The sequence below is a fragment of the Dasypus novemcinctus genome, chromosome 6 (genome assembly GCF_030445035.2).
Source record: "Dasypus novemcinctus isolate mDasNov1 chromosome 6, mDasNov1.1.hap2, whole genome shotgun sequence".
Classification (NCBI taxonomy): domain Eukaryota; kingdom Metazoa; phylum Chordata; class Mammalia; order Cingulata; family Dasypodidae; genus Dasypus; species Dasypus novemcinctus.
Window position 1 is genome coordinate 130679416 of NC_080678.1, and position 27027 is coordinate 130706442.

The window sequence follows — 27027 nt, forward strand, 5'->3', positions numbered from 1 at the left end:
CCTGGGTTCCTCCCTTCCAGGGTCTTGCTTCTCCCTGAGTTCAGGATTCCTCTCTTTCTGGGGTTCCAGCTTAAGACTTCAGCATCAAACTCCAACCTCAAAACTCCAATATCAAAATCTCTCGCATCAAAAGCTCCAACTCTGCCCTTTGCCATGCCTTTTATCTGTGTGTCCCCACCCACCAAGGGGCACATGGCCCCCTTGATGTGGCCCAATTAAAGCCCTAATCACAACTCAGTTATACCCAGTAATAGATCAGATTACAAACATAATGCAATATCTGTTTTTGGGATTTGTAACTGTATCAAACTGCTACAACATGCATGTTACGTTTGGAGTATACCTTTTTAAAAAATTTGAATTGGTTGACAACAATTAAATATTGGGAGATTTCACAAAAAGAAAATCCAGATTTCTGACTCATCTTGAAAATCTGGAAGATAGGCAGCTCAGGCAGCCTTATGTTCCCCTAGTTACAACCAACTCTAGTCTGCTCTTCACCTCCAGCATGCCTTCTCTTCTCCCCTTCTGTTAGGTAGCCTTCAGTTCCATCAGTCATGGCATTTGCACTCTTGTTCATACAGAGGAATTAAGGGGAGTGGGGTGAGGAGTGAAAGTGTCCATGTTTCTTTCAAAAAAAGGGAAACCTAAAATAAGGCTGTTATGTTTTAAGAAAAATAGAGTATATAATTCTCTGAAGATAATTCTGAGCATACATGTCGGAAGGCCAAAGATTGGAACTGTGATTAGTATGGTGTGTGAACAGATAAGTGATAAAAAACTAAAACAGGGACTCCAACATTAACAAAGGAATTATTTTAAAATGAGAATAAAAATTAGGGATACTGCTGTGAGAAAAAAAAAAACTGCATGTGTGTGATTTGCATTTGCCCTGTTTTTCATACAGAGGAATTGTGTTGGGGGAGTGAAAGTGCCCGTGTTTCTATCAGAAAAACTTCTGGGCATAAAAATCTCTTACATATGTTGAGTTACTGCAAAATGTAGAGGGAGCACAATAATTTATATGTTTTGACAGGAATAAAAATTTGCAAATATGAGCTTTGTGGAAATAGTTACTTAAGTATTAAAAAATGTGGCCATGAAATTTACAGGACAGTTTACAGAAATGTTGAATTGTCTCTTTTGAGACTGATATGAGCACAGAGATAAATATCAGCTAGTTAGCTCTGTCTGTTCATGTCATCTTTGAGAATCTTCCCAGTTTCACCCCTCTTTAGTTGGTTCATTCCTGTCAAGAAACAATCTCTAGCATAGACTTAGGTAATAAAAACAAACCCTTCCTTTACAAACCAGTCGTCTCAGCCCCTTCATAGCCAGATGCTTCATGGAATGGTGTATTTGCTACCTCCTTCCCTCATTTTGCCTTAACTGTTTACCTGTCCACCACAATTTACATCCCCCCACCACGTGTCAATGTCAGTAATGGCCTCCATGGTGCCGTATTTTCTATCCTCATCTTCTTCAAACCATCAGTAGCAACTGATCCAACTGACTACTCTGCAAGAAACTCTTCGCTAGTGTGATAGAACATCTCACCCCTTCACATCTTTCAGCCAAGACCAAATGGTGGCCAAGGAACCAGATAAATAAGCACTGAGGGTGGAATCTTGACAATTTATGCCCTTGAATTTAAGCCCTTAAACCCCGTGTAAATTAGATATTGTACTTTAGATCTTAGACCTTATAATCCTGTAGTTTGGACTAAATGATGAAAGGCCAAAAATTAGGATTTGAAAGTAAAAATATGTTAAAGAATCTGAGCTATCATAAGAATACTTATCTCTACACTGTAGATACATATGCTTAAATAACTATGATATAAAGGGAAAGAGAGAAGAAAATAGGAACTTGACAAGGAATATAACATTTAAATAAGCAGTGCTTTTTTTCCTGCAGAGCAAACATTTGCTTATACGATAAGTGATTTAATAGTGCTCAGATCCCAGGTATAAGGAGAGGAAAAAAATTCTTTAAAGGTATTTACCATTCCTTCACTTAAAATATTAACTTTAATCAACTAAAAAAATGTGTATGCATTTTAATAACTGAATACCAACTTTTTAAAAGATAGTTTCTTTTATTACAATTATAATAGCAATCACAGATGTGAAGGTAAAAGTACTTTGTATTACTCAGTAACCTAATATTCATTACAGGACAGGCCACTTGTTAAAGTGGAAAATTATTCTTCTGTAAAATGAAGTCAGGTAAATATTCTGATCTTATTACCCTAGTTACAACTCTAAAACACGACGTAATTTTAATAATGTCACAGGCTTATTGCTACATAAAAGAGAAAAAAAAAGGTATGGTCCAACCCAATTCTGAAGGGCCCAAGTTAGTGCAGCTCCAAGACCAGAGAATGTACCAGGCAGAGAATCAGACATGGGCTTTACTGGGACTTAGGAGCAGGAAAGAGTTTGATGGAGACCGATCACATACGAGAAGTTAGTGCTTGGCAAAGAGAAGAGACAATGAAGGGCAGTACGTAAGGGGTTTCAGAACAAGGGCATTCCTTACGATGTGAGAACAGAATTCTTGCGAGGGCCACGTGAAAATACACAGGGGGTGTGGCGATGCTTTCACTACGCTCCTAGGAAGGACGGTTACTGCTTGGGGACGGTCAGAGTTTATGGTGCCATCTAAGCATTCTCTCCCCTCTGGAGAGGGTTGTGAACCTTTAACTTAGTCTCGGTCACTCAGGCAGCTAGGTGCTGAGGACTTAAGGGGCCTGGATCCCCACATATTTATTGTTCTCCTTCGCAACATTTTACATCAGCCTTTTTCCTTATGGTTTCTACTTTTGATGTCAAACTTAGACATTCATTTCCCATTGGAATAGTACTAAGTTCTTCTATAAAGTTTCATGTTTTTCATTTGAACCTTTTGTTTATTTGGAGTTAATTTTGTTGTATGAGGTAAGGATTCCCAAATGGTTAACAAATTCTTGCACCACCTTTTATTGATTTGAGCTGCTATTTTTACTATATACATATATATATTTGGGTTGACTTTTCTTAAAAGATTTTTTTCCCTCTCCCCCTCCCCCATTGTCTGCTCTGTGTCCATTCGCTGTGTGTTCTTCTGTGTCTGCTTGCATTATCCTGCAGCACTGGGAAACTGCAACCCTTTTTCGTAGCATCATCTTGCTGTGTCAGCTCTCCATGTGTGCGGTGCCACTCCTGGGTGGGCTGTGCTTTTTTCACACAGGGCGACTCTCCTTGCAGGGCTCATTCCTTGCACGTGGGGCACCCCCACACGGGGGCACCCCTGTGCGGCACGGCACTCCTTGTGCATGGCAGCACTGCATGTGGGCCATCAGCTGTGTCCTTTATAGCATTTTTCCTCCCTCCAGTAGAGAATTCAGCCTGGGATCACATTTTGCATTTAGTTGTCATGCCTTTTTTTTCCTTTCTTTTAGGTACTAGGGACAGGATTGAAACTGGGACTATTTATGTTGGAAACGGGCACTCAACCACTGAGCCACATTGGCTTCCCTGAGTTTGTTTGTTTGTTTTGCTTGTTGTTTGTTTTGTTGTTGTCGTTGTTTGGTTAGTTGGGTTTTTTTCAGGAGCACCAGAAGCTCCCGTGTAGGAGGCGGGTACTCAACCACTCAAGCCACACCTTTTCCCTGTCATGTCTTTTTAAATATATATATTTAATGGCCACCCTTTATATGCCAGGCTCTGAAACAGGCATAGGAAAATACAAACATGATTTATAATACATGGTTTCAAAGACAATAATATATATATAATAAACTATAAAGAAACAGAAGAAAGCAAGTAATAATCATGAGATTCACAGGATTGATGATCTGGACAAGGAATTAGATTAGGAAACCAAAGTTCAGAGAATTAGCATGCTGAACTTCAAACAACTAGTTATGGATAATAATTTTTCTTTCTCATCTAGTAGTCTAAAATGTTGAATATCCTAATATAAACTTATAGATCTCCAAATACAACTATATTGATGAGTAAACTTTTAAGTGACCAACAAAAAGTATCCCTAAGTTCCTTATCTGAAGTACTGTAAAACTAGTGAAATTATTTACAAAGTCAGATTTCTAATAGATATTTGACGTTGGGTGTGATTTTCTTTGAAACTATAAAATCACCCTGGAAAACATAGTGCCCAGGAAGAAAGCACAGGGATATTCGAAGACCTCGTTTCTCTCGGTTTTTGAATGTCCTACTGGTTTGGAAAACTATGGAAGATAGTTTTCTCTATTTTCAGTGTCAGGACAAGCTGCTCTTCTCTGGAATGGTTCTCTGGAATTTGGTTTTAGCTTGTATATATTATGCATCTTGTAACTGATCTCATCCCCCTTTACTGGGAAGTTACAAATGTGCAGCCCACCTCCATCAGCTGTACTGGATGGCATAGCACACATTCCCATGGGTGATCTTACTCATGACCTTATTTTATTTATGAAATGATTTACCCACTGTTCTTTTCTAATGTATGACTATCTGAGCAACTGTACATCCTTTAGAGAATAAAATTGGGTGTAAATATGTAAGTATTTTTACCCGAGCTGTATTTTATAGATTTGTTTATTTTTATGACATGGAAAAATATTAATAGGGCAAAAGGAATATGTCACGGTTGAATAAAAAGTCACATGTGGGAAGCGGATATGGCCCATGTGAAAGGGCTCCCGCCTACCAAATGGGAGGACATGGGTTCGATCCCTAGCCCTCCAGGTGAAAAAAAAGAAGAGAAAGCATGCCTGCGAAATGAGCCAGTGCCTGTGGCGAGCTGAAAGCCCGCACGGTGAGCTGAGAGCCCGCACGGTGAGCTGAGTGCCCACACGGTGAGCTGAGTGCTCGTGCGGTGAGCCAGTGCCCATGCAAAGTGAGTCACGCAGCAAGATGATGACACAACAAAAGAGAGATGAAGGGGAGAGTCAAGGTGAAGTGCATCAGAGAGCAGGAAGTGAAGAGGGGGGAGGGGAAGAAAAAAAAGTCATGTGTGCAAGCTGCTTAAGGCAAACTTATAAATATTTTTGTACTGATTAAATCAGTCATTGGTAGAGACTGGGGTATGTCTTTTTAATATTCTTTAATCTGTAATGGTTCCTTAGTCTTTTGTTATGTGAAGAATTAGGCCAGTTATTTTATAGAATATTGTTCAGTTTGCACTTGTGTGACATTCCCTTGTGGTTAGAGGACATTTCACCTAAATTACGTGTTCCCCTCAGGGTGTATGTTTGGAGGAATATACCAACTATTTCCCCTTGCAACCAATAAGCAGTATATGGGGAGATACCTGAAGACCATGCAGATTTCTTGCTTCTCATAAAACTTACCCTTCTCTCTAGATTTAACATCTATTGATACTTACTTCCCAAACCAGTCCTTACTATTTACGGTTGTAAAATGTTGATTTTCCGATTCCATTTCCTGTTCTACATTTATCATTCTGTATTCTGCTATGAGCCTGCCTCCCTTCCTCCCTTTCTCCTATCCATTCATCCATCTAATACTACTGTCACTATAGGCTAATGGATTCCTACTTTATTTAGTAGGCTATAGTCCATTACAGCCCTTGTTTATTTTGTTGTTCAAGTTGTCCCAGATTTTGGCGATGAGATTCTCTTCATCCTGGCTCTGGTGTCCTTTGTATGGGCTCGCATCATTTAAAATTTTTTTTACTAATACCTCCAATTCTAATCTAACCCCATAAGATTTTCTTCTGTGTTCTTCCATTCCATCCTTGTATCCTTTTTCCTACAGTGAGAATGTATGAGTCCCAGTAACATAAACACGTGAAAAAGAAGCCAACTGAAACAAGTTCAATTGATTTGTACTTCTTCATTCCTTAGACTGAATGATATATAGTCTATTCTGATTTATTTCTTAGTGTTTTTAAATTGTGGTATCATATATGTGTGTGTGAAATGCACAGATATTCAGTGCACAGTCTGATTATTGGACAAATACATACCTCTAACCAGTACCCCATCAAGAGTCTGTTCTGTAGGTGTTTGTGTGTGTGTGTGTGGCAGTATCAGGGATTGATCCTAGGACCTCATACGTGTGATGCGTGCGCTTATCCACTGAGCTGCACCTGCTCCAGTGAGCTACACCCGCTCCACTGTTGGCTTTTGTTGGTTTTTGTTACTGAGGCAGGGAATTGAACCCAGGACCTCGTATGTGGGGAGCTGGAGCTCAATCACTGAGCCACATCAGCTCCCCTAAGCTGGTTTTTTCATTTGCCTCTTTTTTTGTTTTGGGGAGGTACCAGGACCTGAACCCAGGACCTCCCATGTGAGAAGCAGGTGTTAAACTGCTCGATCCACAAGTGCTCCCTGCGTAGGGTTTGTTGTTGTTGTTTAGGTACTGGTCCTGGGATTGAGCCCAGGGCCTTGTATGCAGGAGGCCAGCATTCAGCCACTGAGCTGCACTGGCTTCCCTGAGTTAGCTCCCTTATCTGTTTTGCTCCTTGTCTGCCCCTTAACCCGGGACCTCCCATGTGGGAGGTCATCGCTCAACTGCTAGAGGCACATCTGCTCTCCCTCTACTGGTTTTTAAAGACCGTTTCCCATATAGTGGGTATCATAGATTTGTAAAGTTTTAGATACTTAACACTTGAATGCTCTCATTCACAAATCCATTTGCATATCAGTTAAACAGGCTTAATGAAAAGCAATTTTACTGGTATTTCGCCAATGAAACTTTAAAAATTAGGGTCTTTTTATATTCTGTGACTTAATGCTGTTATGATCATTTCCTATCAGTCATTTCCATTTTATTTTGTTAGAATTGGGCTGAGAAAATGTTAACATTTCTTCAAGGATTTTATCACTGCATTTAAAAAATTTCAAATTGTTATGGTATAGAAAACAAAGTATGTATTTTCCTTTTTTTTTTTTAAATTTATTTTCTTTATTTCTTCCCTCCCCCTTGTTTGTACTTGCTGTGTCTTTAGGAGGCACCAGGAACTGAACCTGGGACTTCCAGTGTGGGAGGGAGGTACCTAATTGCTTGAGCCACCTCGGCTCCCTGCTTAGTTGTGTCTCCTGTTATGTTTTTCTTCTTGTGTCTCTTGTGCCATCTTGTTGGGGTCAGCTTGCTGCGCCTGCCTGTTGCGCCAGCTTTCTGTCTTCCTTAGGACCTTCTATGTGGTGGGTGGGAGCTCAGTCGCCTGAGTCACATCTGCTTTCCTATGTATTTCATTTTGAGTGAGCAAAGTACGTTGTTGTTTCTGTAGTTTTGCCAAGTGTTTCTTAGTGTCCTTCCATCAAATGGTGGCACTGCCCACAGAAACTTATAACTTTCAACGTTGTCCTTTTTAACCGGTAGAACAGGAATGGACAGATGACTGATCTTCAGAGAGAAAAGTAAGATTTAAAAGGGTTGTTTCTAGGGTGGAGAAACTACCAGGTTCTTATGATTTAATTTTATGGCTGACTCTTAACATTAAGATCTTGCAGCACTGGTGAAATGATCAAATGGGGGAAAGGTAGGAATTGGCAGAAAATTTTAAATTATGGTAGGAAGGAAGTAGTAAATAAAAAGTCAGCCTTTCTTTTCCAAAATATAAGCTATGCGTTTAGTCAGGTACTAAAAAAAAAAAAAAGGTTTCTTTAATAGCTATCCACATCTATCAGAAATATTAGAATTGATGAATTCACTAATAGTTTTAGCACAAGAAATTAGGGCAACTTCCAGTGCACCTATGGTTTGTTCAGATGATCTCTTTGACTTGAGACAAATACCAGGGTTCTTGTATTTGAATGACTTGACATCTAAGTGAAGAAATTTTTTGTTTAGGAAGAAAAGTGCCTGGCAAAGTGAGTGATACTGAGGTTGAATAGATCTTGGAAACTTTGATGAACTGATGACTTGGTTAGAAGTTAATCTGCTAGTGAAAACTCATTTATTACACCTGACAAGGTTTGTATATTAAAAGACATTTGGTTGGCATACTTAACTGCCTAACCTCTTTCTGAAGGAACACATAAAGCTATAACTGTGCTCTATAATACTGTGTTTCATCAACTCTGACACTCATACACCTCTGGAATCCACAGGGATAGATGTACTGTTTATTCTGTGTACCATTAAAAAAGAAAAAAAATGGTACCAATTAAATAATATCATGTTGATTTTAAGACACATTCTGATTTCACAGTCGTTAAAATGTGAAAAGATGTGTCTTAGAATTGATGAATTATATTAAGAATCAAAATGTAAGAAAAACATGCAGCGTTGATATTTTCTTTTTAATTATAAATGTAAGTAAAATAGGTATTTTTAAAATTAGGTAGTTTTTAACTTGTAATACTCAGGTTTTATAATGAAAGTTTTAAGTCCTTTTCTTCAACATCTGTTACATTAAGATTATGCTGAATTTGGGATTGAATTATGAGTACAAGAGGCAGGAATTGGGAAACAGACTTTGGCCCAGTGGTTAGGGCGTCCGTCTACCACATGGGAGGTCCGCGGTTCAAACCCCGGGCCTCCTTGACCCGTGTAGAGCTGGCCCATGTGCCGTGCTGATGCGCGCAAGGAGTGCCCTGCCACACAGGGGTGTCCCCCGCATAGGGGAGCCCCACGCGCAAGGAGTGCACCCCATAAGGAGAGCCACCCAGCCCGAAGGAAGGAGCAGCCTGTCGAGGAATGGCGCCGCCCACACTTCCTATGCCGCTGACGACAACAGAAGCGGACAAAGAAACAAGACGCAGCAAAAACACACAGAAAACAGACAACCGAGGGAGGGGAGGGGGAATTAAATAAATAAAAATAAATCTTTAAAAAAAAAAAAAAGAGGCAGGAATTGCCTTTCAAGAATATTTCTTGACTCTTTAATAAAATTTGGCCTGCTTTTAGCGGTATTTGTGGCTGTATGTTAAGTACAAAACTGCATTGTACTTTTCCAAATATTTTGATGAAAATTTTCACATGCACAGAAAAGTTAAAATAATTTTACCATGAACACATATATCCATCACTTAGATTCAACTATAAAGTTTTACTACACTTGCTTTATTATAAGTCTGTTCATCAGTCAGCACCATCTATTCATCAATACATTTGTTTTTATGCATTTCATAGTAAGGTACAGACATCATTGTACTTCAAGGAATACTGCAATGTGCATATCATTAGCTAGAGTTCAGTATTTGTTCTTATCTTCAGATTAGATAGGGAACCAATTTATTATGTTAAAAATTCTTGGGTGTGGATGTAGCTCAGTGGTTGAACACCTACCTCCCACATACAAAGTCCCAGGTTCAATCCCTGGTACTCCTAAAAAACAAAACAAAACAAAACAAAAAATTAGTAAGTAAAGGGAAAGAAGCAAGCATATATTTGGCCTTTCCTACTCCCTGAGAATCCAAATGAAAGATGAAATGTCCAAATAATGGGGAAATTGCCTTATAAATGTAACGAGCAATCCAAATTCCTTGCTAGTTAACCTAGTGATATTAAAATTTAAGGTCACATAAAAACTTGTATCTAAATACATATTGCATCTTAATTGATACTAGTCAAAAACTGGAAACAACATAAAAGCCTTTTGATAGGTGAGTGGTTAAACTGGTACATCATACCACAGAATACTACTCAGCAGTAAAAAGGAATGGACTCTTGGCATGCAAAAACCTGGACAAATCAAAGGACACATTGAAACATAAATGAAAGTCCTTAGGGATTTAAAATAAGGGTCCTGAGTTTGAATCCCAGTAATGCTACTCTCAAAAGACACACCACTTGTCCTGTTTGAACTTCATTTCATATGAAATGGGAAGATAGCACTAAACTCATGGTATTGTTGTAAAATTTACTTAGAATATGTTGGAAGTCTTGTTTCAAACTATGAAGTACTACAGTTATGATATTGTAGTATCACTCTCAAGTGTGCACAAATCATTCCTTTATAATCACCACTGGAATTTTGCTTAGGTTATGGTCACGGCTTCTGGTTTTCGGTTTCAAGAAGCTCCCTCTCTGCATCCCCGTTTGCTCCCAATCAAGACGTTATATGTCCATCTTCTGTAACCTCTCTTGATTCTCAGATTCATCAAATTACTTACAGGAATTCCAGTGATCTGCCCTGAAAGTTTTATCAACACTTGAATTGTAATTTCCTCTTAGAACAACAAAGCTGGAGCTCATATAGAGTGAGTTGGTGTTCTCTTATTTTGAATCTTAAACTTTTCTTTTATTGTGAATAGTTCATGCACTGTATAAACGTTGTCTCAGTGACAAAAAGGCAAAAAAGCACTCTCCTGACTTTTTTGGGGTGGTTGGTCAACAAATTACTTTATTTGAAGGAATGTTACAAATGAGAAAGAACTTGGTGGATGCTGATACGATTTATAGAAAAGGTAAGCCCAACACGCATGTCCTGTCATGGTGACCACAGAAGTCACCCCGTGGCTCTGGGGAAGCTGACATAAATTAGCTCTCAGTCATCACTGTTTCCCAGAGTGTGCTTGTCCTAGAGATACTCTGCCAAGCCAGACTCCATGGTCCCTTCTTGTGCAAGTTGGTTGCATGCCACCCAATTCTTTGATGGACTTTATCTGCTCATTCAGGTATTAGGTCTCAGTAAAGTCACATAGTTGGGGTTGTTCTTGTCAGTGACCGGTTTGTACAGGTCCGGTAGTGACTGAGTCACCCTTTTTGCCAAGTATAATGCATGCTCTGCTACATTCAGCCGGCTCTCCCAGTCATCTCATTCTGGTTTATGGATAATCCTGAAGGAAGAGTTGGCCACCTTATTGGTTTTCCAGCTTCAAAAGATTCTCAGCATGTTCTCTCTCGTGAGATTGGTGAAGAAAATATTTAGCAAAGTTCTTCAGAACCACATACTCATGGCCAGAGTGTAAGACATTGACAGGTAGATGTAAGAGGCATAGAGCTCCAGGCTGATCGGGCAATCGATGGTGGCCTCTTGAGTCCTGATTGTAGTTCTGGTGCATCTGCTTCAGGGGCTTGGTCATGGCGGGTGGTGAGGAGAAGCGGTGGCAGGGGGCTGCTCAGAGTGGCCGGCCATGGGAGCAAGCACCGGATTCTGTTCTGGCCTCTCCTGACTTTTTGAATAATCCTTTTCCTGCATTTCGTTCTAGTTTTAGCACCAAAGTGGGTATCCCTAGATGATATAATTGCTTTTCCTGTTTTTAAAGCAGCTTTATTGAGATGTAATTCACATACAATACAATTCACCCATTTAAAGTGTACAATCCATTGACTTCTGTTATATTCAGAGTTGTGCATCTTATTAACTATCCATTTTAGAATATTTCCATTATTGCACAATAGAACTCCAGTCCTCTTAGATGTCATCCTCTATAATCCCTACATTCCCCCAACCCCAGACAGCCACTCATCTACTTTCTGTCTATATAGATTGATCTATTCAGGTCATTTCATGTAAATGGAATCTTACAACATGTGTAACCTGGTGACTGGCTTCTTTTACTTAGCATAATGTTTTGAGGTTCATCCATGTTAAAGCATGTATCAGTACATCATTTCTTTTTATTATTATTCCATTGTATAGCTATACCATACTTAATTTACCATTCTTGAGTTGATGGGTATTTGGCTATTACAAGTAATGCTTCTGTGAACATTTTTGTACAATTTTTTTGTGTGGTCATTTGTTTTCATTCCTTTTGGAGTGAGACTTGCTGAATCATATGGTAACTGTGTTTCACTATTTGAAGAACTGCCAGGCTGTTTTCCATTTACATTCCCACTAATAATGTATGAGGTTTCTGTTTTCTCCATATCCTCATTAAATTTATCTGCCTTTTTGATTATGGCCATCCTAATAGGTTGTGACTGGTGTCTCACTGTGGTTTTCATATGCATTTCACTGCGTACTGATGTTGAACATCTTTTCATGAGCTTATTGGCCATTTTTAATATCTTTTGAGAATTTTCTCTTCAGATCTTTGCCCATTTTTAATTGGGTCATTTGTCTTTTTGTGAGTTGCAATGATTTTTTATATATTCTAGTTACAAGTCCCTTATCAGATACATATGATTTGCAGAATTTTTCTCCCACTCCATAGGTTGTCTTTCCCTTTCTCGGTGGTACCCTCTGAAGCACAACAGTTTTTAATTTCCATGATGTCTAATTTATCTGTTTTTTCTTTTGTTGCTTATGCTTTTTTAACATCAGTTTTATTGATATATATTAATAAAGCATAAATCCATCAAGAATATATACAATCAGTGGTATTTGGTATAATCACATAGTTGTGCATTCATCACTTCAGTCATTATTAGAACATTTTCAGTATTTCAGTAATAATATTAATAAACAGAAAACAGACAATTAAGCAAGAAAATTCTTCACCTCTCAGTCTGTTTCCCCAGCTGTACATAGCTGCTATTTCTGGAAATTCTTGCACCTTTATTTATTTACTTATTTAGCAGTTTTAGTGAGATATTTTCACATACCATATGTCTGTTCAAAGTGTATAATCAATGACTTTTAGTATAATCACAATGTTGTGCAATCATCACTACAAAAAATTTTAGAACCATTTCATTACTCCAAAAAGAAAAGCTCCACACCCCTTAGCATGCCTTCTCTAGCCCTCCATAGCCACCAACCTAGTTTCATCTTTCAGTTTATGATTTATATTTACATTTTATATAAATGGAATCATAAAATATGTTATACAAAATGAATAGTAGCACAATCATACAGTATTTGTACTTTTTTGTCTCGCTTGCTTCACTCAACATAATGTCCTCCAGGTTCATCAGTGTCGTCATATGCTCTACGACTTATTTCTTCTTACAGAAACGCTATTGATTTTTGCATATTATTCTTGTATCCTGCCACTTTGTTGAACTTCTGTATTCTAGTAGCTTTGTTGTGGATTTTTCAGCATTTTCTAGATACAGTATCTTACCATCAGCAAATAGTGAAAGTTTTACTTCTTCCTTTCCCCTTTGGGTATGTTTCATTTCTTTGTCCAGCCTGATTGCTCTAGCTAGAACTTCCAGCGCAATATTCATCAGTTATAGTGGTGACAGTGGCATCCTTGTCTTGTTCCTGACCTCAGCAGGAAAGCTTTCCATCTTTCACTATTGAATACAATTCTTGCTGTAGGTTTTTCATGTATGTACTTTGCTATATTGAGAAAGTTTCCTTCTGTTCTTATTTTTGGGACTGTTTTTTAATCAAGAAAGGATGCTGTATTTTGTGAAATGCCTTTTCTGTATCTGTTGAGATGATCATTTGCTTTTTCTTCAATTTATCAATATGGTTTATTACACTAGATTTTTTTTGTGTTGAACCTGGGATAAAACCCACTCAATCTTGGTGTATAATTCTTGTAATGTGTTTTTGGGTTTGGTTTGCAAGTATTTTGTTGAATATTCTTGCATCTGTTTGTTAGAGATATTGGTCTATAATTTTCATCTTTTTCTGTTTTGGGTATTAGGGTGATGTTGGCTTCATAGAATCAGTTTGGTTGTGTTTTCTGTTCAGTTTTTTGGAAGAGCTTAAGCAAGATTGGTATTAGAACATCTTGGAATGACTGGTAGACTTCATCTGGTCATGGGCTTTTTTTTTTTTTTTTTTTTTTTTTTTTAGGAGGTACTGGGAATGAACCCAGGACCTTGTCCATGGAAGCAGGCACTCAGCCACTTGAGCTGCATCCACTCCCTTTAGGGGGTTTTTGATGACTATTTCAGTTTCTTTACTTGTGATTGGTTTGTTGAGATCTTCTGTTTCTTCTAGGGTCAGTGTAGGTTGTTCGTGTGTTTTTAGGAATTTGTCCATCTCATCTACATTGTCTAGTTTGGCATACAGTTGTTCATAGTATCCTCTTATTTCTTTGGGGTCAGTGGTAATGTCCCCCCTCTCATTTCTGATTTTATTTATTTGCATCTTCTTTTTTCTTTCTTAGTCTAGCTAAGGATTTGTTGATTTTGTTGATCTTTTCAAAGAACTAACTTTTTGGTTTTGTTGATTCTATTTTTTGTTGTTCTTGATTTCATTGATTTCTGCTCTGATTTTTACTATTTCTTGGCTTGGTTCAGGATTAGTTTGCTTTTTATAATTCCTTTTTCTTCTAAGTGTGCAGTTAGATCTTCAATTTTAGCCCTCCCCCCCCTTTTTTAATATAAGTTTTGAGGACTTTAAATTTCCCTCTCAGCATTGCCTTTGCAGTGTCCCATACATTTTTATATGTTGTGTTCTAATTTTCATTTATCCTAAAGTATTTACTGAATTCTCTTGCATTTTCTTCTTTGATCCACTGATTATTTAAGAGTGTGTGATTCAGTTTCCATATATTTATGAATTTTCTTTTTCCCTCCGTTATTGATTTCCAGCTTTTGATGTCTTAATTTGATATATTTTTAAATCTACTTGTTTCCCCTTCTTCCCTTTCTCTTTTTGATAGCTTTTTTATTGAAGAAGTGGGCTTGTATGACCTGTAGTTTCCTATGTCTAGATTTTTCTGATTGCATTCTAGATTTTTCTGATTGCATTTAGCTTGCTCCTCTGTCCTTTGTATTTCCTGCAAATTGACAGCTGGCTCATGAAGCTTGCTTTAACGGTTGATTTGCTTTGTCAGGCCTGTAGGTGATGGTATGTTCTTGCATCAAGGGGCACACAATGTATGATTGTCTTTTTGTGGTATTAGCACCTGGTGATACTTAATTCCAGATTGGTTAATTAATTGATTGGAGTTGCTATTTGTTGTATTCTGTTATTTCTTTTTTGTTTGTTAGCTGGTACATTTAAAATTTAATTTAATTTTTAAAATTCACACACAAATAAAACTGGTTTTGACCAGGTATGGTTTTATGAATTTTAATGCATCTATAGATTCATGTAACCACCATTACAATCATGATACAGAACAGTTTTGTCACCTGAAAACTCTCCTACTGTCACTTTTTACCCATACCCTCTCCCCACCCCTAACCCCTGGCAACCATTGTTTGTTCTTTGGCATTCTAATTTTGTCTTTTCTAGAATGTTGTGTAAATGAAATCATTTAGTGTGTAACATTTTGAAACTGGCTTCTTTTACTTAGCATAATACTATGTTGATATTCATTGAAGTTGTTATATCCGTAGTTGTTATATCAATAGTTCTTTCTGTGGCTGAGTAGTAGTCTGTTGTTTGGATGTGCCACAGTTTGTTTATCCATTCACTTGTTGAGGGACTTTTGGATTGTTTGAAGTTTGGGGCTATTATGAATAAAGCTGCTATGTACATTTGTCTATAGATTTTCCCGTGAACATAAATTTTCATTTCATCTAGGGTAAGTACCTAGGAAAGAATTGCTGGTGTGTGTGTGTGTGTGTGTGTATATATATATATTTTTTAAGAGATTTATTTTTATTTATTTCTCCCCCCGCCCCACCATTTCCCCCATTGTCTGCTCTCTGTGTCCATTTGCTGTGTATTCTTCTGTGTCTGCTTGTATTCTCATTAGGCAGCTCCGGGAACCGATCCTGGGACCTTCCGGAGTGGGAGAGAGGCAGTTACTCTCTTGTGCTACCTCAGCTCCCTGTTCTGCTGCGTCTTCTTATTTTCTCTCCTGTGTCTCTTATTGTGTCATCTTGCTGCTCCAACTGTCTGCATTGGCCAGCACTCCTGTGCAGGGTGGCTTTTCCCCTTGGGGCATTCCCATGCAGGGTGGCCCTCCTCTGTGGGGCTGCATTCCCGCGTGGGCAGGCACTCTGCTGGCCCAGCCTGCCCGTGACCCAGCTTGCCCTCTCCAGGAGGCCCTGGGCGTTGAACTCTGGACTTCCTTTATGTAGACAGGAGCCCAATTGGTTGAGCCACATCCATTTTCCTGGTATGCTTTTACAAAGAGTTGTTCCCTTTATTGTTTGGATATTTCATCTATTATTAGGTTTTTCATGGATTAGGAGAGGCAGGATAAATACTTGATTCTTTTACTTTACTTACAGTTTTTAAAATTATTAATTGACTCCCTATTGTTGCTAACTGTAACTGATTTTATTTTATTTTTCCTTTTTTGTATTTTAAAACTTGTATGATTGAGCTCATTCCAGTGCATTTCTTATTGAAACTCAAACTGTCCCATCTTTGACCAGGGGAGCCTCTTCCTTTGGCCAGTGAGTTTCTTTGGCCCCAGAATCTTTTTGCCATGACTCAAATGGTCTTTGATAGCTCCCTCACTATCATAAAACAAGGTATTCCAGGAACATGTACAGTTTCTGCCTCAAATCTGGAATATCTCTGACAACCCTTGGTTTCTTTTAATGTTCACAACCACAATCTGGACTCTAGGGATGCTCGTTTCTGAGTTGTTCTTTGTTTCTAGACCTTTTTAGTGCTAGGAAGTATAAATTGGGAGTCCTCGTTCTCAAGGAGATGGGAGTGATAAGATATTCCATAATTCCTCATTTGTATTATTCTACATTACATATCTGACATTTTCAGAATAATAATACTTGTATAGACACCACCAGTATTATTATATTGAAAATGATTTTTGCAATATGTCCTCCTTTTTCCCCAAATTATTTTTATATTTCTACTCTATATTAATATTACTGGATCATATGGCTATTAGGTACTATACTGTCTTCCTTTCCATTGTCATATAGTCTATATAGTAACTAGTGCTTACTTCCAGTCTCATGTCAGTATCTCTCTAACATGGTTGTCTGAAGCTCATTCTCAGTATTTCTCTGGAAGAGTTCATGGGAAAAAATATTTCCTGAGTCCTCCATGATGATAATATGTGTATCATTTATACCAGCAAACTAGTTTTACTGACTATAAAATTATTGGCTCCCATAGTCTTTCCTTGAGTATCTCAGTTTTTTCTGGCATATAAAGTGTGGCTTTAGAAAGTCCATTGATAACCTAATTTTCTTTTCCTTATAAATTACTTGATGCTTTTGCCTAGATGTCTAAATAGTATTTTTCTTTGAAAATAATGAATTTTTACTATAATATGTCTTTGTGTTGATCATTTTGGTTTAATATCCTCAAGAATGTCATGTACTTCTTAAATATATATTATTAGTTTCCAATCTTTATTTCAGGGAGATTTTTTTAAATTATAGTTTTTAGTCTTGGCTATTCCTTGCTTTGTTTTCCACAGGGATTCCTGTTATATAAAAAGTTGGAACAATTTTTGTCACTCTCAGATCTTTTTATTTCTTCATTTCTTTTTTGATTGTTAAAATTATCCTGTTTCACTTTCTATTCACTTAGGATGTTATGTTCTGTGTTTATTCATTGTGTTTCTTTGTTACTAGTTTACTTTTCTGAAATAATTTTTTCTTTAATTCTGATTCTTTACTGAATCATTCTCACATTTCTCTAATTCTGTTTATTTTTACATCTTATATAATTTTCTTGATGTTTTAGCTTGTTTTTAGATGGTAGATTATAGTTTATTTATTTATTTATTTTTTAAAAGATTTATTTATTTATTTAATGCCCCACCTCCCCTTCCCCTAGTTGTCTGTTCTCTGTGTCTATTTGCTGCGTCTTGTTTCTTTGTCCGCTTCTGTTGTCGTCAGTGGCACAGGAAGTGTGGGCGGCGCCATTCCTGGGCAGGCTGCACTTTCTTTCGTGCTGGGCGGCTCTCGTTACGGGTGCACTCCTTGCGCGTGGGATCCCGTACGCGGGGGACACCCCTGCATGGCGCGGCACTCCTTGCGCGCATCAGCACTGCGCATGGGCCAGCTCCACACGGATCAAGGAGGCCCGGGGTTTGAACTGCGGACCTCCCATGTGGTAGACGGATGCCCTAACCACTGGGCCAAGTCCGTTTCCCAGATTATAGTTTATTTGTTTTGTATTTCTGCCCTTCTGGTGTGCTTTCATTGGCTAGGGATGTCATTTTGCTTCTAATTTTTTTCTTCCTTTTTTTTTTCCCCCTTATAATAAATTGTTTGAGATTTAGCCCTGGGTACTTTTCTCTAGCTCATTTTTATTTAAAATTAGTTTCCCTGAATTTTAGGAAGGAAATGTGGAAATTCAGGATAGCATTTCTGACTTCTTCATTTCTGAGTTTTTGAAATTGTGTTTAAAAAGATGAGATTCCCTTTTAAAATTTTGTTTTCTTTTTCAGTTTTCTTTTAAGAAAATTAAAGAACTCTTATTTAAATGAGGGGGGTGGGTACATGACAGCCAGCTCTCTAGATATTACAATGATTAATTTTCACAAAAGGTGATAGATCTGTCCTGCAGAGCAACGGGATATTTATAAGCAAGATTAGTGACCCATTAGTATTCTATTAGGCTTTCCTAAACTCAAGAACATTCAAAATCTGACTTCAGTTTTATTTAAATCTAGAAATGACAATTGTAAGTGCAGCACCCAGTCACTGAAAACTTCTTAGTAAGTGCCACTCCTGGATAAATAATTTTTTCCTGACATTACTCCCCATACTCCCCCACCCCCAGATTTAGGATGTCACATCTTAGGTTCCCAGTAGTATTCACACACACGATTAGAAACCCAGGAAAGTGTCATCATCTTGTACAAAATTAAAGGAGTGGGCATTTTGTACATTTGTTGCCGAAGAACAGCAAAAGCAATTCCAAAGTTTTGTGTTTACTGTACGAAAAGGCATAGCTCACAGAACCAAGTATACAAAGCTACAGCAATTGAACGTCAACCTCTGTGAAGTGTTGGTGATATTCAGTACTATACGTAGTATTGTATCTCTGCCTTCTCGCGCTGGCTTTTGAGGGAATGGTTAGTTTCCCTGTCTGTAAGGGCTTGAGCACAGGCAAGCAAGAGCAGTGCACAGACTGGAGCCTCTTCTTCAGGTCTGCGCACTTGGATTTAGAGGTTAGTTGGCTCTCTGAATTCTCACTCCTTTTGACATTCTCTTTCCTTCCCTAGTGAAATGAACTCTCTTCTTAGTTATTAAGGAAGGAAGATCAAGAAATTCCGGGCTACTTGACAGAGGTAGGAGCTTCCGTTACTTTGGGAGGCTGGAATCCTTCAGTAGACTCAGCAGGTCTCGTGAACTCAGAGTTCGCGTTCCTTCTGCCAGTCTTCCTTCTCTTGCTTCTGGAACTGCAGCTCCTTTAGTTTCGTTCAGCTCACTTTAGAACAGTTACTCTGCTTGTCGTCTCCCTCTTCTCTCAGGACTTTTCTTTGCTCTTCTGCAGCCAAGTCTGCTGTGAAAGGGTTCTCAAGAATCTTTAAGCAGAAGGTCGATGGTAATCCTTTAAATTTAACTCCTTTGTTGTAATAATGCCCTTCAGTTCATTGGATTGGCCATATGGAATTCACCTAATTTGCCTTCTCTGATCTGTCTTTTTGAAAGCTATAAATGGAGGCATTACAGCAAACAACCCAGTGATCTGATAACCTATTTTTCATTGTAGGACATGTGATTCATACGTTCAGGAGACATAGCCAACAAATGTTTTTGTAAGATTTATATCCTGGTTTAATATTCTAACAAACTCAAAGTCTCTGAGCATGATGAATTGCTTGCCATTCAGGAAAACATTGGCTGGTTTCAGGTTCCGATACAGCACAATATGATCACTGTCGCTTCATCTGTGACATTCCTGTAGGGCCAGAGTCAACTGAGTTATCACTCAAAGAACAAATTCCTCATCTAAGTATTGTCTTTCCTTAGTTTCCTTTGTAGATGCACTAGCCAAGATCCCTTCCTTCACAGTATTCCATTACAATGCAGTGTTGGATTGCTTAGGTCAATAATATGATCGTAGTAACAGATGATGTTTGGATGTTTCAGTTCATGAAGCAAATTCACTCAGAAACAAGCATTTGTTTCTCACCTTCTGTCGTGGAGCCACAATCAGGTGCTTTCCAAACTAATATCAGCTGTTGCTCTTCCTCCAAATCTTCTGGTGGCAGCCATAGGAGCCCAAGCCAGTGGTGTAGAGCACTTCCTCATCCTCCACCCGGGACGGCATGGCCCACCACAGCTGCGGAGCCACAGCCACTGACCTGGAGACCCTTCCAAGCTGCACTGGAGACCCTTCCAAGCTGCACTGACCTGCCTCCCTGGCCTCCAGCCCCATTTAACCTCAGATTGCCTTTTGAGAGCTCCTCGTCTGTTTGTTACTGTCTTTCACTTCTTGTGACTTCTCTTTCCTTTGTCACCCTTGTACCTTTCCTGCTCAGTTTTGTTTCCATTCCCTGCAGTTTCAGTATGAGGTCCTGTCTTGGAAGGGAGGCCTGCTTGTTGCCTTTTGAAATTCAGAGGAGCTTGACTACTGCATCCACGGCAGGCTTTATGCTCCATAGGCTCACCTGTCGTTGGTGATTTTGCAGGAAGCACTTGTGTCTACAAGGTTGAGAGTTTAGGTTAAAAGTTGTAGAATTGGTTTAAAACACATATACCCTAGAATCCTTTGCCTAACAGCCCAGTCTCTGCAGGCAAGTGCCTGCCTGTGGTATGGCTTCCCAGGGCTCTTTCACGCGCACGTCTAGTTCATACTCAGTTCTCCTCTCCCAGGCTTAGGTGACTTTGAGTAACTGATTCTGCCCAGTGGGTATAAGGGAAAATGTATTGCTTTTGAGTTAGCATACTGAAACCCCATGAAGAGTCTCTGGTCTTTTTCTTTTCCTGCACAGTACGTAGTCCTGTGTTTCATTTGATGTAAGGACAAGATGGCCAGCCTGGGTCCCTGAATGGCTTCTGTGAAACAGACCCTACCCTACCTGGCTCATGTTGGACATGAAACATGAGAGAAGTAAAATCGTAATATGCTGAGCTACTGAGATTTTGGGGTTGTTAACCATAACATAACTTAGACCTGTGCTGTCCAATATGTTAGGTGCTGGTCACTTGAAATGTGGCTCGTCCAAATTGAGATGTACTTTAAGTTTAAAGTGCACACCAGATTTGGAGGTCTGAAAGTTTGGAGGTATGGGGGAAGAAAGAATGTAAAATATCTTTTTAATTTTATATTGATTATATGTTGAGGTGATTTTCCGATGTACTATGTTAAATAAAATATATTAAAATTAAGTTCACTTTTTTTCATGAGTCTGCTAGAAAATTGTACAGTACGTATGTGGTTTGCATTTCGGTATTGTTTCTTTTGGACAGTGCTTACCCCTGCCTGGATTAAGTCAGGACCCTCCCCTCATCTCGGCAGAGCGCCAGCAAATACAAGTGCAGCCTTCAGCTAGGAGACTGGAAGGCTCTTTTCTGAGGAACTTAGTGGCTCCAGGGTCAAGAGCACCAGAGCCTAACATTTGAGGGTCCTCCATATGGCATGCACCCAGTGACCACCCTGTTACCCCACACGTGGAGTTCATAGTTACACTCCCCACCCTTTGTTCAGGGTTTCCAGACAGGTTTCAGTAGGCTTCATTCTTAAACATGAATCATACCCAAAGGATCACCAAGTATTTGCTGAAAACTTATAACAGGAAAGGAACTCCTTAAGGAAAGGGGATAATAATAGTAGCACTAAGTCCATTTACATATTCAGGTAATGCAGGTCATGAGGGTATACACGTAAAAAAAAAAAGTTAACGCAGCTTCTGTGAAGCTCTTCTCTATTCCACCCCCCACTCCCACTCAGTAGTTTGAGTGAAAAGGCACATACTTGTGATCTGACATGAATTTAAATCCTGTCTCTGCCATATACTAAATCTTGGCCATAGAGAAATCACTTAACCCCATTAAGACACAGTAAAGTAGAACATATTCTCCCAAAGGAGAGGACATTTTTGGTTCCTTTTGTTCATTGCTATATCCCCCAACCTAGAAGAGTGCTGGGACTCAGTGAGTGCTCAGTAAATATGTGCAAATAAAAATGGAGAATTTCTAACTCAGAAACTTGTTTTGAGGATTAAATGAGATAGCATATGTAAAGCAGTGGACATGCAAATATGTTTATGTGTAAAACTACCACATATTAAGTATCAACTTTTAAAAAAATATATTTTCACTGTGGTAAAATAGATATATTTGTCATTTTAACCACTTTTTCGTGTACAATTCAGTAGCATTAATTACATTTATAATGTTTTGCTACCATCAACAACATCCATTACCAAAAATTTTCAGCACCTAAAACAGAAATCTATGATCATTACGTAATAGCTCCCCATTTCTCCTCCCTTAGTAACCTGTAATCTACTTTTTGTCTCTGAATTTACTTCTTGTAGATACTTCATGTAAGAAGAATCATAATATTTGTCCTTTTGTGTCTGGCTTACTTCACTTAGCTTAATGGTTTCAAGGTCCATGCATTGTTGTAGCATGTATCAGTACTTCATTCCTTTTTATGTCTGAACACGTATTCCATTAAAGGATAACACCCCATTTGTTTACCCATTTATCTGTTGATGTTATCTGTTGATGGGCTCTTTTTTTTCCTGTATAATTTTAGTGTTTTTTTTTTTTTTCTTTTGTGAGTCTCTCTTTTCTTGTCAATGGGCTCTTGGTTGTTTTCACCTTTTGCCTATTGTAACTAATGCTACCATGAACATTTGCATACATTTGTGTATCTGTTTGAGTCCCTTCTTCCAGTTCTTTGGGATATGTACCTAGGAATGGAATTGCCAGAGCATATGGTAATTCTGAGTTTAATTTTTTGAGGAATAACCAGCCATTTTCCACAACAGCTGCCCCATTTTATATTCCTACCAGCAATGTAAAAGGGTTTACAGCACTTGTTATTTTCATCTTTAAAATAACAACAATTCTGGTGAGTATACATTGATACCTCATGGTGGTTTTGATTTGCATATTCTTAGCAGCTAATAATGTTGAGCATATTTTCATGTGCTTATTGGCCATTTGTGTATCTTTTTTAGAGAAATGTCTATTCAAGTCTTTGCCCAATTTTTAATTGTGTGGTTTATCTTTAGTTGAGTCTTAGCAGTTGTTTATAAATTCTGGATATTAAATCCATATCATATATGTGATCTGCAATTTTTTTTCCCATTCTGTTGGCTCTTAACTTTCTTATAATGTCCTTTGATCACAAGTTTTTAATTTTGATGAAGTCTAATTTTTCTGTTTTGTTTGGTTGCTTGTCTTTGATGTCATACGTATGAGTTCATTGCTGATGACAAGTTCTGAAAGATTTTCTCCTTTGCTTTCTTCTAAGAGTTTTATGGTTTTAGCACTTATGTTTAGGAGTTTGATCCATTTTGATTTGATCTTTGTATATGGTGTGAGGCAGGGGTCCAATTCCATTCTTTCGTGCGTGGATATCCAGTCTTTGCAGCACTGTTCTTTCCCCACTGAGTGGACCTAGCAGCCTTGTGAAAAATCAGTTTGGCCAGAGATGTGTGAGTTTATTTCTGACTCTCAATTCTATTCCTTTGGTCTGTTCCAGGTTTGATTGTTATAGCTTTGCAGTAAGTTTTAAAATCAGGTAGTGCAAGCCCCTCCAACTTTGTTCTTCTTTTTCAAGGTTGTTTTGACTGTTAGAGGCCCCATGCTTGGCTTTTTCAGTTCTGCAAGAAAGGCTGCTGGAATTTTGATCAAGATTGTCTTCAATCTGTAGGTCCCTTTACATAGTATTGACATCTTAACAATGTTAAGTCTTTCAATCCATGAATACAGACTCTCTTTCCATTTATTCAGATTTTTAATTTCTTCAGCAATGTTTTGTAGTTTTCAGTGTACAAGTTTCTTGCTCCTTGGTTAAATTTATTCCTACCTGTTTAAAAAAATTTTTTTTAGATGCTGCTGTAAATGGAATTGTTTTCTTGACTTCCTTTTTTGTGGTTCATTGGTGGTGTATGGAAACACAGCTAATTTGGGGGGTATTGATCTTGTGTTCTATAACTTTGTTGAATTTGTTTATTAGCTGAAGGAGTTTTCTTGTGGATTGTTTGTAATTTTCTCTATATAGGATCTTATCATCTGTGAATAGGGAAAGTTTTACTTCTTCCTTTCTAATTTGGATGCCTTTTACTTACTTTTCTTGTGTAATTGCTCTATCTAGAGCTTCCAGTACAATGTTGAATAGCAGTGGTACCAGTAGGCACCCTTGTCTTGTTCCTCACTTTATCATTGAGTATGCTGTTAGCTGTTGGTTTTTCATATATGCCTTTTATCACGTTGAGGAAATGCCCTTCTATTCCTATTTTTTGGTGTGTTTTTATCAAGAAAGAGTGCTGGATTTTATTTTTTATTTTTTTTGTCAGATGTCTTTTCATTGTCAAATGAGATAGTTGTGTTTTTTGTTTTCCCTTCATTCTGTTAATGTAGTACATTACGTTGATTGATTTTCTTACGTTAACCCACTGTTGCATTCCTGAAATAAATCTGCTTGGTTGTTGTATTTATTAGCCTGCCAAACTACCTGGTACAAAGTACCAGAAATCTGTTGGCTTTCATAAAGGGTATTTATTTGAGGTAAAAGCTTAGAGTTACAGGGCCTTAAACTCAAGGTGGCAAGGTCATTTGCCATGTGTTGAACCAAGATGGTCACTCGTCTCTGCCTGGCCTCTCCTTTCCCTCCATTCTTCTGTCCTCTCTCTCTCTCCTGCTTAGGGCTGTCTCTGAGGGCTTCCTGTATTAGTCTCTGCTCTCTTCCCAAGCTGTGAACTACCAGGCAAATGGTCCATCTCTCCCCCAGGCTCTAGCTCTTTGAGCCTTCTCCTTTCTGTCACATGGTAGGTAGGACAAGGTTCTCTCCACTGGCATCTGTGGAGCTCTTTCTCTTCCTGTGTCTTCTTGAGTCAGTGTCCATTTATATCAGCCCACCACCTGAATTACACTTTACTGACATGATCGAATCAAAGTCCTAATCTTAACAGGTAATTTAATCAAGGGCCCCTCACATGAACCCAGTATAATCAAAGAGTATCACACCCAGAAGAATAGATTAGTTTGCAAACATAATCTTTATTCTGTTGAAGATTTTGCATCTATATTCATTTATAAAAACAACTTTTGATTTTGTTTATTCTCTATTGTTTTTCTCTTCTCACTTCATCTCCACTCTAATCTTTATTATTTTCTTCCTTCTGTATACTTGGGGTTTAGTTTGCCCATCTTTTTCTTTCCTTTTTTTAATTTTTAAAGGTTTATTTTATTATTTATTTCTCCCCCTCCCCCCAATTGTCTACTCTCTGTGTCCATTTGCCATGTGTTCTTCTGTGTCCGCTTGCATTCTTGTCTTGCAACACTTTGGAAACTGTGTCACTTTTTTTGTTGTATCATTGTGCTGTGTCAACTCTCTCTATGCAGTGCCACTCCTGGGTGGGCTATGCTTTTTTCGCGCACACCCTTTTGTGGGGTACCCCTGTGCGGGGGACGCACCCCTGCGTGGCATGGCACTCCTTGTGTGTGGCAGCTCCACACACGGGCCAGGAGGCCCTGGGTGCTGAACCTTGGACCTCCTGTGTGGCAGGGGATGCTCTATTAGCTGAGCCGTGGCTGCTTCCCGCTCTTCTTTTCTAGTTCCCCAGGGTGTGGACCTAGGTGTTTGATTTGAGGTCTCTCTTCTTTAAGGTAGATGTTTGCAGCTATACATTTCCTTTGAGCACTGCCTTACTATATCCCATAAGTTTTGATATGTTGTGTTTTTGTTTTCATTGGTCTTAGGATATTTTCTAATTTTTCTAGGGATTTTTTTTCTTTTACCTTTTTTTTTTTTTTTTAAGAATGATTTTGTTTAAGATTATAGACTCCTCAGCTCCCTTTTGGTTATTGTTTGAATGGACTGCCTCTTCCCATCCTTTCTCCTGCAGATATTTGTGTTTTTAAATTTAAGGTGAGTCTCTTGTAAACAGCATATATTTAGGTCATTCCTTTTTATCCCTTCTGCCAATGTCTGTCTTTCAACTGAAGAGTAATCCATTTATATTTAAAGTAACTACTGATAACGAAGAACTTAAACTTCTGCCATTTGCTGTTTGTTTTTTTTGTAAGTAGTGTACCTTTTTGTCCCACATTTCCTCCATCACTTCCTACTTCTGCTTTGATTTGATCTTTTGCAGTGAACCATTTGGAACCTCTTCTTTTTACCTTCTGTGTATTTTTTTTTAAATATTTCCTTTGATTATATACCCTTCCATCTTCCTCCTCATGTTGTTCTTGTTGCATATTACACCTTCATACATTGTGTGTCTGAAAATATATATTTATAATTACTTTTATGCCTTTGTATTTTAAATCATGTAAGAAATTGAAAATCTGTTAGAAACTAAAAATAAAACAATACTGGCTTTTGTATTTACCTTTACCAGAAATCTATTTGTTCGCATGGCTTTGAGCTACTCTTTTGTCCTTTCCTTTTAACCTGAGGTTTTTCTTGTAAGGCAGGTCTAGTGGTGGCAACTCCCTCGACTTTCATTTGTTTGGGAATGTCTTAATTTCCTCCTCATTTTTCAAGGACAGCTTTGCGGGATTTAGAATTCTTGATGGACAGGTTTAAATATGTCTTCCTACTGCCTTCTCACCTCCATGGTTTCAGCTGAGGAGTTGGAATTTAGTCCTATTAAGGATTTCTTGTAGGAGAGTCCTTTCCTTACGGAGCCTAAAGAACAGCCTGAGGTGAAAGTTAGGGTCCTCTCAGGTCTTTTCTTGTGTATGTGTCTTGTCTTGGACATGCATGTGGCCTCATAAATTCCCCCGTATACCCAGACACTCCAAATGCCCTACTTTCCCCAGGAAAGTCTCTGCAGCCTGTCCTTCTGGGCTCCAGGCATTCTGTTGTACGTCTCAGCCATAATCGTTTGCCCCAGGCAGTTGTGTGATTGTTTTCCTTACAGTGCTTTTGGGGCCTTGCCAGCTACTTCTCCATCCTGAGTGATTTGGGGGACAGGTGAGACAGATAAGTGCTTTAGATCAGTATTTCAGGCTGCTACCAGACTGGTTGGAGCAGATAAACATAACACCCCAGTCTGCAGTAGGTCTTCTCCAGACCAGGAAGCAGGGACTCCTTGCTGGGAGCATGGCTGCTGCAGGCTGAGCCAGAGATGGAGTGTGGAAAGGGCTAGCAAAAGTGACCAAGTCTTTCCTACTGTTTTATAAGTTTCCTTTTGCTTGATTCAGTGTTCTCTTAGTTACTAACCTTTGTTTTCCAGATTTCTGAGATTTTTGTTTC

The 27027-nt window shown here is 38.5% G+C and overlaps 1 protein-coding gene and 1 pseudogene across 3 annotated transcripts in view; one reads left to right on the top strand and one right to left on the bottom strand.

Moving 5' to 3' along the window:
- The window catches only part of BMPR1A (bone morphogenetic protein receptor type 1A), a 153133-nt gene that overhangs the window by 45263 nt on the left and 80843 nt on the right, over positions 1 to 27027 (top strand). Inside the window, exon 1 of one of the 3 annotated variants that reach the window (XM_058299406.1) lies at positions 10077 to 10156. The exons of the other annotated variants lie outside the window; for them this stretch is intronic. The gene's annotated coding sequence lies outside the window, so the exon portion shown is untranslated. Of the gene's footprint in view, positions 1 to 10076; positions 10157 to 27027 lie in introns of those variants that run through there. 3 annotated transcript variants of the gene reach the window in all.
- LOC101434930 (serine/threonine-protein kinase Nek2 pseudogene) lies at positions 19029 to 19911 on the bottom strand (annotated as a pseudogene).